Source organism: Bufo bufo, chromosome 1 (assembly GCF_905171765.1).
Source record: "Bufo bufo chromosome 1, aBufBuf1.1, whole genome shotgun sequence".
NCBI classification, from domain to species: Eukaryota; Metazoa; Chordata; class Amphibia; order Anura; family Bufonidae; genus Bufo; species Bufo bufo.
In genome coordinates, this window is record NC_053389.1 from 414,742,155 (window position 1) to 414,756,655 (window position 14,501).

The 14,501-nt window shown below is 43.8% G+C and overlaps 1 protein-coding gene across 1 annotated transcript in view; it reads right to left on the reverse strand.

Moving 5' to 3' along the window:
* CPEB4 (cytoplasmic polyadenylation element binding protein 4) overlaps positions 1-14,501 on the reverse strand; it is a 59,297-nt gene that overhangs the window by 15,929 nt on the left and 28,867 nt on the right. The gene's annotated exons all lie outside the window — the stretch shown is intronic.

Below are 14,501 nucleotides of genomic sequence, written 5' to 3' on the forward strand. Positions count from 1 at the left end.
GTACAAAGTACAGTTCTGTGCTAGTGAGCGAGTTACACTGACTTTCCAAAGCTCAGCCCTCCATTCTAAGGAGAAACGTCTCATTACTTGTTATATCTGCACAGTATGTGTGAGCTCTAGGATAACTCACAGTGATATTAGCATAGTCCTATTCAATTAGTGACATATCTGGAAATGACTGGCCCCTACAGCAAATTTTTGAATGGGGCCTCCTTCCTCCAGCAACCCCCACTCCTGTTGCTAGTCAAAATAGCTCTCTGAGGCTGGGCCCAGCAGCCGCCCCTCTCGCTTCCTACACATGTATACTGTATATAAAATAACTGGATAATACTGTTGAGGGGGTTCCTGACAAAATATTTTAGTCCTCTTCCTGGGCGGGTCCCTTCGGAGTCTGGGCCCTGTAGCAGCCCCATCCCCTGCTCCCACTATAGCTACGACCCTGTATTCAATCATGTTTGATGTATAGGAATCCAAGAATTGAGTAAACAGGTTTTAATTCTTATACTGTGAATGGAAAAGTATTTTATATAAAATAAAAAAGCTAAAAATAGTGAAGATATGAAAAGCAGCCATGGAGTTGCTATGTGCAGAAAATCAGAGGGGAGCAGTAATTGTAAGTGCAGCCCTGGAGACTGGGCTGAACACTGCTGCCTTTACTTATCAGTGCAGCTACCGATCCAGCAAATGGCTATGCTATCAGATGCAGGGGGGCTCTTTCACAAGCGCAAGCTACTAGAAGGGTGATGCATACAATTACTTACATTCGAGGGGGACCTTTCAGCTGCTATTGACTACTACAGTTACAGTTGTAATGAAATCATCTGTACGACCGGCCTCAGGACTGCAACACACTAGACACGTCACGGAACCGGAAAGCTTCCGAAACTCATCACTAAACACATCTTTTCTGAAATAGGACAGCCCCTTCACCCAGGAGAGGGAAGATAGCTGGTGAGACTGATTGTTCGGTGAGCCTCCATGATTCCAGTGAACACAGGTAGATTTAAAATGGCACATTGCTGGAGAAGACATTGAGCTCTCCTGCTGCGCGGTGCACACCAGGCACTGTCCACCAAATGTGACGGAAGAAGATCAACACAACAGCACTTGTGTGAGACCTCCGGAGGAAAGGGGGTCACCTTCTCTGTGATAGGTAACGTCAATCAAGGTGCAGGCGGGGAATGCTTGACTTCAATATCATACCACTGCACAACCCCTTTAATAGCGATTTGTTCAGTTCCTATCCCAACCTACATGCATTTGGCCTCGTTTTTCTCTGAAAATACAGGGCTTCCATAGTGTGTAAGAAAACAGGGGATAGATTTACTACTACTATTTTCCTCATAATTTTCATAAATTAACAATTTTTGCAGGTAAAACCGCTGTATTGAATGTAAAAACCGCACAGTCCAAAAAGTTTGGCTGCAGGTTCTCCACTATAGATCCTATTAATCTATCAATTAAAACTTTGTGAAAGATTTCTTAACGTCAGTGTTTCATACTCCAGTCTTAAGTGGTAGTGCTGGACTAAGACACGAGATGCAGCTCCATTTTTCTCAGAAAAGCACAAAATGTTTTTTGCAGAAAATAAGGCTTGCACACAAGCATGCCTGTTTAGGGAGCCTTAACACGGCAGATCCGTTCTATTCATCTGAAAGGGGTTGTTTTGGTGGGAGGCACAAGGATTTCTGCGAGCCCCACTCGGGTGAATGGAACCGATTTTCAGTTGTAGAAATATGTGCCTCATGTGAAGGCACCTCACATGGGCCGAGGATCGAGTCAGTTATTGGGTACAAAAGCTGTCCCCTGTAAAGGTGCCACTGATCAGCTGATGAATGCGCAAACGCTGGATGAATGCATCTTTCATGCGGCACATAAAATCCTTATTTGCTGGCAGCACATCGCTGATCTTCAGTCAGACCCTAGAGCGACATCCCGCTCTTCGTGAATGGTAACGCAAGCGATGGGCTCACTGACAGCGAATGGCTTTCATCAGACCAGTCACAAAGTAAGATGGCGGCCAGCTCCAGTGATCGACTGGGGCCGAGGGCCAGCCTCATTAAGTCTGTGGCTGCAGTGCACGCTTAGACAGTGTAATGCTGTTGTCTGAACATGGAGCCACAGAACACCTAAGCAGGGGAGGAAGCCAGACGTCTGGTCAGTACTGCCCCATGTAAGCATGCCACCAAACAAGCAAGAGTTCATCTTCTATGTGGCACTAAAAATCCTAATTCGTCAGCAGCACAACACCTTGTGTAAACTGTATGTGCAGTCCACGATCACTATATGCGGGAATGATCATATTAAAGGGAACCTGTCCTTTTTTTACACAATAAAAGCACACAGAGTTATGGGGACTGGGTATTGCGGATGTGCTAGCGGCCATCTAGCAGCCCATGTCCTCAGCTCTATACACAAAATCCCGGTGACAGGTTCCCTTTAATGATCTTTCATAACATTGCTGCGTCTAAATGACACTTACAAAGTGCTGACTGCCCTGCTGTATCATCAGTTGGCACTCGTTACTGGGCAGAATATCAGTACGCACAAAAGCATCCCAATCTGCTGTCAGACACCTCTGGCAGCAGCTTATCGTCCTGTCATAATAAAGGATTGGACATGCTGACATGCTCGATTCTTCCCCGCCCCCCCCCCCAACATCTGCTGTTGGAGGATAGTTGGGACACCTGCATACACAGGGGTACTGCTGTTCATATATAATATGTAAGGCCACCAAAAGGCTGACAATCCTGTAGCTCAAAAACAGAGGAATGTAGCACAAGTTGAAAGACATACACTGATACATTTTTGGCTAGGGGTACACATTAACCAGTGGCTAATCATATTACTACCAGTATTACTACTACGGCCGTCGCCACTATGCATGGAAGATTCACTGTCCGCCCCTGTTAATTCTGCTGGTATTTGTTACTCACATCCTGGACCAATAAAAGGACCATTTTATGAATCACTGCTGGTGAGTGCTGCCTCATTATCGGAATTTACACTTCTATCTATATGCTGCTAAGCTCTACTTAGAGGGAGCTTGTCATATTGATCACTGTGCCAGCAGCCTGTTATAGAGAAGAAGGAGCGGAGCAGATTCATATGTCGTTTTGTAGGGAGACAAAGTATAACTTGCAGTTCATTGATCTAAATCGCTGCACATTCTGGGCTTAGGAGTCCAGTGGGCGGACTTAATTCAAGCTGTCAATCAAGGAGTAGAACCACCCCCTGGACTCCTGAATCACCTACGAGCAGGGATATAGATCAATAAAATGACAAGTTCTACTAAATCATTTCCCATAAAACTCTATATCAATCTGCTCAGCTCCTTCTACTCTATAACATCTAGAACAGGACAAACCCTGTCAGCAGAAGAGAAACAAACGATTACCATCGTCTCCCCAGTAAGTAGTATTTCACAAAATGACAAGCCAGTAATCACTGACATTATACACATTGCTGGAAAATGGAAGAGCAGAAATATTACCTCTCCTTCGCCCATATGTCCTTGCTGCGTGTCGGAGAAAGAAAAGAACCTTTCAGAAAACGTTATCAAGATGAGAAAATCTAATTACATCCTGTGTACAGTGCGTCATTTACCGCTTAGCAAGATTTAGAAATCTAGACATTATTGTGGTCATCCAATCATCAATAATAAAAAGGTAGACGCCCCAAATACTCGCTCATCATGCAACCTGCTAAAAAATCATGTTAACCTCTGACCTTCAAGAAAATCTAACATACTTTAGGGGCATTCACACATGGAAGATTTGTTGCAGAAATTTCTGTCATACATGGGAAATACTTGGATTTCTGCAAGCCCCTAGATCACTATAGAGGCATTGAGCCATCTGAATTAGGCCATTATGTACTGTGCCCCTCCACGAAAATGTAGCATCCATTGTACCTGAAGGCCATAGTATCCAATCAAAGGCCTTGGAGCCCCCAAGTGACCTCACAATGATAATAGTACACCCTATGCAGGTAAGAGTACCTACAGATTAATATAGCAGTGTTCTTTACATACATTGTATGGCATGAAAAAGCTGATTTACCACTTTTTCGACAGCACTTGACATAACATTTTTGCTTGAGTGCCATTTTTCCACTGGCCTTGCCACATTTATCATCTTCTACACCAGTTTTTTGGTGTAGAAGAACACTGAAACCTACACCAGCCAGGAGCTACAGTAGATTTTGGTTCAGGCACAGTTCCTCATGGAGTCTGGATAAATTCAGAGGTACAGTATGGGCCTATAGATTGGGGCTGCCATATTACTGATCCATACACCAAGGTTCCTTGGACAGCCATGAGCATGCATGTGTAGCAGTTTCACAATGTATACAGTATGTCTCCTTGAGGCTACTTTCACACATGGACAGATCCGTTCAGATAATAGAACCATCTGCATCCGTTTAGAACGAATACGTTTGTATTATCTTTAACATAGCCGTGACGGATCCGTCTTGAACACCATTGAAAGTCAATGGGGGACGGATCAGTTTTCTATTGTGTCAGTGAAAACTGATGCGTCCCCATTGACTTACATTGTGTGCCAGGACGGATCCGTTTGGCTCAGTTTCGTCAGACGGACACCAAAACGCTGCAAGCAGGAATGGAGGCGGAACGAAGCCAAACTGATGCATTCCGAGTGGATCCTTTTCCATTCAGAATGCAAACTGATCCATTTTGGACCGCTTGTGAGAGCCCTGAACGGATCTCCCAAACAGAAAGCCAAAACGCCAGTGTGAAAGTAGACTTACTTTAAAATATCGTGCTAAGATGGTAGATGGAACAGTCAAGTATCCTTTATCATATTCCCAAAGTCTCCTTTAATGCAGTATGTGTACTTTAGTGCACCAGTCGGTGACTGTAGCCTGAGAGCACAGACAGAAAAACACTGCATGCGGCATTTATCTGTCCGGCACTACCAGACATCCAATGTCAAAATGGACAAAATCGGATGCCATGAAGGATCCTATAGAAAACTATACGATCTACTTCCCTTTTGAGGATTCTTTATCACGCTGGAAAAGATGATCCGATATGTGATCCTGGCCTGACCCTCTCAGTGTAATGTGCTCAGTTTCACTGATGGCTCTGACCCTATAACATCTATGTAGCATCAATGTTCCTTAGATATTACTCTATGAAGATTTAGCATTTTCTGTAATTAATGTAAATCATGGTCCGTTTCCAGCAGCACCAGAGCCACCACACAGGTCCTATTCCCGGCACCCACTACACAATATATCATTGGCATTCCAGTTTCGGCTTACTCTTCTTGGCAGTCATGTGAAAACCGGTTTTGTACTCTGTCCTAGGGCAATTAGTATTCATCATGTACTGAAAGCTAGGCTGTTTTTCTGATTTATCTTGTGAGGTAGCAAATTGGCTGAGATCTTAATACAGGTCAGAAGCTTTATACTGGTTTAGGTGGGGCTGCCAAAGAGGCTCTCTGGTTAAAACTATTAAATACGAGAACATGTCCGCCTTCAGTACGGTTTTAGACAGAGAAACAGAAAGCAAAACTGGAACTGCATAGTGGTCTGACATTAAAAGGGTTAAATACTGATGGCCTCAGCGGTCACATGCTGTGCATGCAAGCAGCACTGCTAAGGCCGATGAATGATGACATGACCATTGGGGGAGCGATGGACCAGCCGTCCCGAAACACCAGGATATTTTACAGGGAAGTACGTTTTTTATTTTACTTTATGCCATTTCTCGACCTTTCCTAAAATGCCAGGACAACCCGTTAAAGAATATTTTATATATGATGTGTAGTAGGACTTTGTCTTCTTTGATTTCTAATGTACATTAAAGGATGCCTCAAACATTGGGAGAGTTTTACTCATCAAAATGCACAAAAAACTGGGGAAATCTGTGCCAATAAAACTGCATTTATGCTTTTCATCACACAAGTCTTTTAAACACATTTGGATTTGTGGGAAATGGGTGCAGCGTAAGGATTCAGCTACACGGCGCTCTTGGTCGTGCGACACTTGCAGTGCAGCGTTGCTGGCATAGAAATAAATGGGTTTGCAGCACGACTTGTACATGTGCCGCAACTGTGACCCCAGAATCCCCCAAAAATCCAACAGTGCCCAGGCTGACAAAGGTGCAGAAGTCTGTGTACACCGTCACACCGTCCCTGTCCTTAATGTAGTAGAATGCCTGAACTCATTCCAAAACGTTTCTGCACACTCCCATTCTACGTGCTGTGTTGTGGGCATTAAAGAGGCATTTACAGTCAGAGGATCACTGGTATCTGGCCCTGTGCGCCCGCTCGTCCAGACAGTGCCTATCATCATGATGTCAGCGGTAGAGCACCAATTATCTAAGGCTGTTCAGGGCCCAGGTCTGTTTTGAGTATAAATATAAAGGAATCATCATGTTATTCATCTGTACTTCATTTTAGTCTATAATAGCCTTTTGCCGTCAGTCTCCCCTGCCATCGCCACGTCATGATGCACAGTACAAATTATTCCTTTTTTTTTCAGATTTTCTCCTTGCAGGTAGCAACAGAAAAATTACAAACTTCCCCTCCTTAGTCTAAAACTATCCAGCTATAGCAAATGTTACCCAGCGCTCATGGAATTATAGCTGGTATTTCTGAGATATATTTTTGTATTGGCTGGATATATAACATTTGGCCACCAGCAGTTTTTATGGAATCTTTTGCTTACATATTTTCTCCCTATGCCAGTTTTCTGATGAAGAAAGTTACAAACCCCAGGTTTCCAATTTCTAAAATGCAACTGAGACATAATATAGGCACACGTGGCATTTAGATGCCGCACTGGCCACTTTCCAAAAAAGGGGGGCAGGGTCAAATACATTTATCTTTATTTATGCCAGTTTTCGGTGTGCAAGTGAAGACAGAAATCTACGGCTGAGGAACAGCTGTAGATTTCAGTTTAGGTGCACATGCTGCCAGAGGATGCACCTAATTTATGACAGGGCCAGCGCCATAAATTAGGCGCATCCTCCGGCAGCATAAGAAATACCAATACTGGAGTAGAAAATGCTAGTCTTCATGAATCTCCCCCAGCGTATCTTACCAGCAGCATTTTCCTTATAGCGCTTTTCCCTTAAAGGGGTTGTCCGGGTTCAGAGCTGAACCCAGACATACCCATATTTTCACCCAGGCAGCCCCCCTGATGTTAGCATCGGAGCATCTCATGCTCAGATGTGCTCCCTTGCCCTGCGCTATTTCGCGCAGGGCATGGACTCTAGTTTATCATAACACACTGCCAGGCGGAAGCTTCCACCCAGAGCAGTGTGTTCGGTGACGTCACCAGCACTGATGGGCGGGCTTTAGCGCTGCCCTAGTCGTTTTACTGGCTAGAGCAGCACTAAAGCCCGCCCATCAGTGCCGGTGCGCCCGGTACTTCACCCGGGACTCCGAAAAATGCCTTTGCCCTGTGCGATTTAGAGCAGGGCAAAGGAGAGCATCGGAGCATGAACTGCTCCAATGCTCCTGTCAGGGGGCTGCCTGGGTGAAAATGGAGGTATGTCCGGGTTCAGCTCTGAACCTGAACAACCCCTTTAAGTAGTCTTTCATAAGAAGCCAGGACGACAAAAAACACCACCAATTTAACGAAAACGGCAGTAGAATAAAAACACTTGTGTGCCCCTTGTTAAATGAAGGTCTATGGGAAATATGAAACATCTGGAGCTTGCATTTTTACTGCACAAAAAGCACACACAAAAAACAAAACAGGTGCAAAAAAACGCCAGCAAAAACCTGTGTGTGACAGCAGTATTTTCAAAGATAATGTGGAAAGTGGCTCCAAGGTAACTGAAACAGAAGAAAATGTAAAAAGGGCTTCCTGGAGGTTAATAACAGACTTGGTGTTGAGATGTAATAGGAGTAGAAAATGCTAAATGTAAGAAACACTTAACATAATGTACAGGGCCATTTTTTAACTAGGCACTTGAATGCACATGCTGGGAGTTGTAGTCCTCTCCTCTAATACCTCTTTCCTGTAATGTTCTCTGATAGCACATAACTTCCTGGACATGTTGGGAGTTAAAGTTCTTTCCTTACGCCTCCTCATTCTAACGTCCGCTGATATCACATAATAACCTAGACATGCTGGGAGTTGTAATTCGCTCCTCTAATACATCTTCAATGTAATGTAATTTTACATATAAACTGAGGTGATTATATATGGACTGACGTAATTACATACAGTTTGGGATATCAGATTGCCAGCACTGAGGCCCCAAGTCTGACTCAATTTCCCCAGGTGGGAACTAATGTGCTATGTGCGCCAAGAGGTCTGATAATACAGAGGATATGCAGATTATACGGGTTTTCTAATGAAATCTATTATACATAATAATAATCACCTTAGCTAATCATTCATTTTCTGGAATTATTGCAAAATGAGTGGCAGTACACTACTTATTGATGACCTAGGCCTCATGCACGCGACCGTTGTTCGGGTCCACATCCGAGCCGCAGTTTTTGCGGCTCGGATGCGGACCCATTCACTTCAATGGGGCCGCAAAAGATGCGGAAAGCACTCCGTGTGCTGTCGGCATCCGTTGCTCCATTCCGTGGCCCTGCAAAAAAAAATTTGCATGTTTTGCCGACAAGAATAGGCATTTCTACAATGGGCCGCCTGTTCCGTTAATTGCGGAAGGCACATGGACGGGTTCCGTTTTTTGCGGACCCGCGTTTTGCGGACCGCAAAAAACAGCACGGTTGTGTGCATGAGGCCCTATTCTAAGGAATATCAGATCAGTGGGGATCTAACACCCAGCACCCCTGTCGTGTTCATCTGTCACATTCAAGTGAATGGTGATGAGCTGCAATGCGAAACACAGGCACTGCGGCCTCCTCATACAGCTGATCTGCGGGGATCTTGGGTTGTCGGAGCCCCACTGATCAGATACTGGCCTATCATCAATATCAGAATCTCAGAAAACCACTTTAATATGTTTTTCAAGCTTCTTGGGTGAGTATAACATTCACTTTAATACTCACTGGTGGTCAATTGGGTTCAAAACGTCCATAAATGACTGATGTTACAGCATTAGGATAACTGCACATGTTGCCGATTACGCTTGTTTTTTCCACCCATATTTTTGTGCGGGAAAAACCACAGCATAAGGGCTCATGCACACAACCGTATGTATTTTGTGGTCCGCAAAACACGGATCCGCAATAAAAAACTGATGACATTCTTGTGAGGTCTGTGTTGCATCCATATATTTTTTTTTGCAGATTCATCGTAACATTGACTGTCCTTGTCCACAAAAACAGACAAGAATAGGACGAGTTCTATTTTTTTGCAATACAGACATGAGGACATACAGACACAGAATGCACACAAGTCTTTTCTGTAATATATATTTTTTTGCGGCCCCTATAAAATAAATTGTTGCAAAAAAAATTTAAAAAACGGAACGGGTAAAAAATAAGTTTGTGTGCATGAGCCCTAATACCGCACCAACAAAGTGAATGAGATTTGACCAATATCATGTACATTTGTGTATTTTTGATCTGCTGTGAGGATTTTAACATGTTTTAAAACCACAGCATGTGAATTGCTCGTGCGATTCTGCAGTTTATATGTAGTGTTTTTCCCCATAGACAAAAACCACATAAAACCACATAGAAAATAGACAAAAACCACATAAAAACCGCACAAAAACAATTTAGGTGCAGTTTTGATTGTGTTTTTCATGCAGTCTCTCTGACTACAAATCTGCACCATGTGCAGGTAGCCTTATAGTATGGTTCTGGTATGATAGGAGAGAGCTTCTACTCTCATCTGTGACATTAGCAGAACACAATTTAGCATAGCTCTTGTGTGCACCTCTTAAAAACAAAGTTATGGCACTTTTTATGGGAAAAGGAAAATGAACTGAAATGCAAAAATGAAAAATTGGTCAGGCCAGAAAATGTTTTCTGCATTTTAATAAAATAGCCCTTTATACATATATTATGATGAACACGGCTAAACATTATCAGGGATTTTTGGGTTATAGTTAGATGTTTAGGCCTCATGCACTAGGCCGCATATTCGGTCCGCATCCAATCCACAGTTTTTGGCAATCGGAGGCAGACCCATTAATTTCAATGCAGCTGCAAAGGATGATGTCAACACACCATGTGCTGTCTGCATCCGTATGCCCGTTCCGCGGTGCCCCAAAAAAGATAGAATATGTCCTACTCTTGTCCATTTTGAAGAGGAAAGAACATTTCTAGAGGAGTTTGAAAATAAAAAATGAAAATGGTGGCATGCACATGGCTGGGGTCCATGATTTGCGGACCACAAAAAGGGTACGGATAGGTTACTATTTTAAGTAACAAGATACATTTTCCTGTCCCCCAGACCCAAAAACAGCCTCTCAGACAGAAGGTGGTTACTGATATCTAGCTAACAGATGTGACCCTCCTCCTGTGATGCCGCAGCACAGCAGGGTCAGTGAAGAGTAATATTAGAAATACGATTATATCACGTATAGTGGTATTTTACTACGGCTCTATCTACCACAGAAGCATTATCAGCACTGTATTTGCCAATGCTGCCTAGATTACTTGCCTGCCATTTTTCACCACCACTCTTCTAAAATGAAAAGTGAAGGAGAAAACTTATCAGATCTCTAACTTGAATGTGCTCCTCCATCCCAAATGAATTTACAACGGTGTTAGAAAACAGGCATAACTACTACACTGACTAAATAGGGGTGTCTGCAGTTTCCTTGCCTAGGGCACTGTGAGGTCATTCAGATGGCTGTAAGGTGTCCGGATTTTAGTGTCAGTATCTGACCACATGCCCCACAGCCATATATGATGCTGTAAAGTCAGATCATTAAAAGGGTTTTCCAAGAATTTTATACTAATTACCTATTATCCATCCTGATTGGTGGAGGTACAACACCCGGGACCCCTGCCGATCAGCTTTTTGAGAAGGCACCAGCGCTCCTTCTCTCAGCTTGTCCTAGGCCAGTGACGACACAGTCACCTGTAACATGGCCCAGGCATAGAAGTGAATGGGTCTGAACGCAATACCGCTATACAATGTACGGCACTGTGCTTGGTGAGCTGAGAGAAAGCTGTGGCACTCACAGGAACACAGGTGCTTTCTCGAACATTAGTGGGGGTTCCGAGGGGCCCCAGGGGCAAACAGCCCCTTGAAGGGTACATTCACAAGACAGTGGATAAAAAATACTGTCAGTTAAAATTGGATACAAGGTCAGCTTTTCATGGCCATTTTGTATCAGTGAGTGCATCCATTTTTTTTTTATCCCAACCCCTGCAGTGCCCCTCAGTAAAAATAATGGTCCACACAGTACCCCTAGTATAGATGATGGTCCCCTTTATGACCTGTAGTATAGATAATGCCCTCCTACTATTATAAAATGCTCCTTTTGTGACCCTGGTATTATAGTCTCCTTTGTGGCCCCGAAGTATAAATTGCACAGTCTAAGGCTATTTTCACACTTGCGGCAGTGTGATCCGGTGGGCAGTTCCGTTGTCGGAACTGCCCGCCGGATCCGCCGATCTGGATGTGACTGAAAGCATTTGTGAGACGCATCCGGATGCGGATCCGTCTCACAAATGCATTGCAAGAACGGATCCGTCTCTCCGCTTGGCATGCAAGGACGGATCCGGCATTCCGGTATTTTGAATGCCGGATCCGGCACTAATACATTCCTATGGGAAAAAATTCAGGCAAGTCTTCAGTTTTTTTCGCCGGAGATAAAACTGTAGCATGCTACGGTTTTCTCTTTTGACTGATCGGTCAAAATGACTGAACTGAGGACATCCTGATGCATCCTGAACGGATTACTCCCTATTCAGAATGCATGGGGATATGCCTGATCAGTTCTTTTCCAGTATAGAGCCCCTGTGACAGAACTCTATGCCGGAAAAGAAAAACGCTAGTGTGAAAGTAGCCTAATAACAGCTGTTAATAAATGGCTACTCGGTGAAAAAAAAAGGGCCTTTCAGGGGATAAAAATAAATAATCACTTCATCCACTTGCACGCACTGAAACACTCACTCCTCCCAGCAGGCAGCAAGTGAGGAGTGAGTATTCTGGTGCATGCAAGTGATTGAGGTGAAAAGCCCTTTTTTTTTTTTAAAACAGTGTACCGTTTTTAACGGCCGTTAAGCGAGTGCACGTTAAAAACAGTCCTGATTTCAATGGGATCCGTCTGGCTATGAAAACAGCCGAAAACAGGACATGTCCCATTTTTGATGCCATTAATCAATGGCCGCTGAAAAAACAGCTATGCGAACAGCCCCATAGGCTATAATTGGTTCTAAAAACGGCCATGTGACGACCGTTACAAAAACGTCCAGCACATCCAAGCTCCTGATTTACATATAACTTAAAGTAAGAATTTCTCTTCATATATTCAGTAGACTGCAGCAAGAAATAGCTCCTTTTAATCATCAGGATTAACCCTACAGGCGGTATGCCAGGTTTAATGAGGTTGATACCGGTAAGAGATAAGACCACCAGCACATACCCTCTTTCCTCAGCTGTAGGGCTCATGCATACGACCGTATGCCCTCCGTGAGCGGGCCATATGTCCCGGAGCGGCATACATCGTGCACACAGCATCATAGTTTATAGCCAATATGATATTATGAGTGCGTGACAATAGCCCCGCAGGCGGCCCGGTGTCTCGGAGGGCATATGGTCGTGTGCATGAGCCCGGATTCTGTATACTTCACAAGCTTGAAGAGGTTCTTGCAGTCTAAGCAATCAGTATGGGTGAATTCCCAAGTCTCAGATTCTACACTGAAAATCTGTGACTATTTAGAGCACAATGTGTGTGGATGTGCAATTTGAAACTCCATCTACATGTAGAATAAAAAAAAAAAAGCACCGAATTTAGAAATGTTGAAGATTTTCAAATCCGCAGCACGTCAATTCTGTTACCGATTTTTAGAGCAGGTTCCACCCTTTGCAAGAAGTGAAAATCTGTGGCTCGGTCATCGATTTGCAGCAAAAACTGCAGGAGAAAATATCAGATGCGTCTAGCCTTAAAGGGCGTCTGTCAGCAGATTTGTACCTATGAAACTGCCTAACCTGTTACATGTGCGTTTGGCAGCTGAAGGCATCTGTGTTGGTCCCATGTGCATATGTGCCCGCATTGTGGAGAAAAATGAAGTTTTAATATATGCAAATGAGCCTCTAGGAGCACTGGGGGCGTTGTTATTACACCTAGAGGCTCAGATCTCTCTGCAACTGCCGCTCCCTCTCCACTCTGACAGGGCCAAGCATGACGACGTTTACACTGCCTGGTCCTATCAATCATAGTGCAGAGGGCGTGACAGTTGCAGAGAGATCTGAGTCTCTAGGTGTAATGACAACGCCCACATTGCTCCTACAGGCTAATTTGCATATATTAAAACGTAATTTTTCTCAGCAATATTAAGATGGGACCAAGCACACATGGAACAGGACCTGGACACATCTGACAGGTGTATGTGCATTTCAGGAAATAGTCTGGCTACACTCTACGTTTTTCTTTTCAGCACTAAGAGTCATCGGGCATCAAAACTGATGCGCCAATGCCATGAATGACCCCATAAAGAACTATGGCATCATATCTGGAACCATTTTCCCTCCAGCATGGTACAGAAACGCCAGAGAGAAACTGATGCCAGAAATGATCCCACAGGAGGAAAACTGAAATGGATGGCCAGGTATATGTGAACCCAGCCTAACAGTTTATTTTTCTTATTTTTTTATATCACCAGTTCTTAATATTTACAGTTTTTAATGCACAAGAATATAAAGATATGTTATGTGTAAACTGAATCCAACAGCAGATTGTAGAATATTACTTGTTATTTCAGATTACTTGGGATAATATCACTTACATTTCCAGGAGTAGGAATACAAGTACATGACTAAGGCCATTAAAAGTATTAGGAAATTGCATAGCTGGCATAATACAGACTGCTGTAATAGATGCCACTCTATTAGGAAATACCAACAGGGAAGACCCGTTACATTCTTCTGAAATGGGCTGTTTCTGAAGCATGTACAAGGGTTTCTGAGAGTGCCACTAGCAGAAATGGGAAAGTCGCTTACAACAAATCTGCCCAACGTGAAATTACCCTTAAGCCTCATTCACACAACAGAGCAGAAAATACCTCAGCAACTTCCTATCTGATTAAGCAATCTGCATGCCTCCATCAAGGGTGCACAAGGCCCCATAGATTTTTATGGTTCAGTACAGCTTGTGTGATGACATCAATATGTGACCGATGCAAGCGCTGCAGCCTCTTCATACTTTACCAAGCACAGCGCAGTACACTGTAGAGTGACTATGCTAAGGCCATATGACTGACAGGCATGATCTCACCAGTGCTGGGCTCCTTCCATCAGCTGATTGGCGGGAGCTGCATTATATGTCTGGTTGAAGTTAATTTGTCAGATCTAAGGGAAGAAAAGGATTGGACATGCTGCATTTCAGCTGCCATATCCTTTTGCCCTCTGGATGAAAAGTC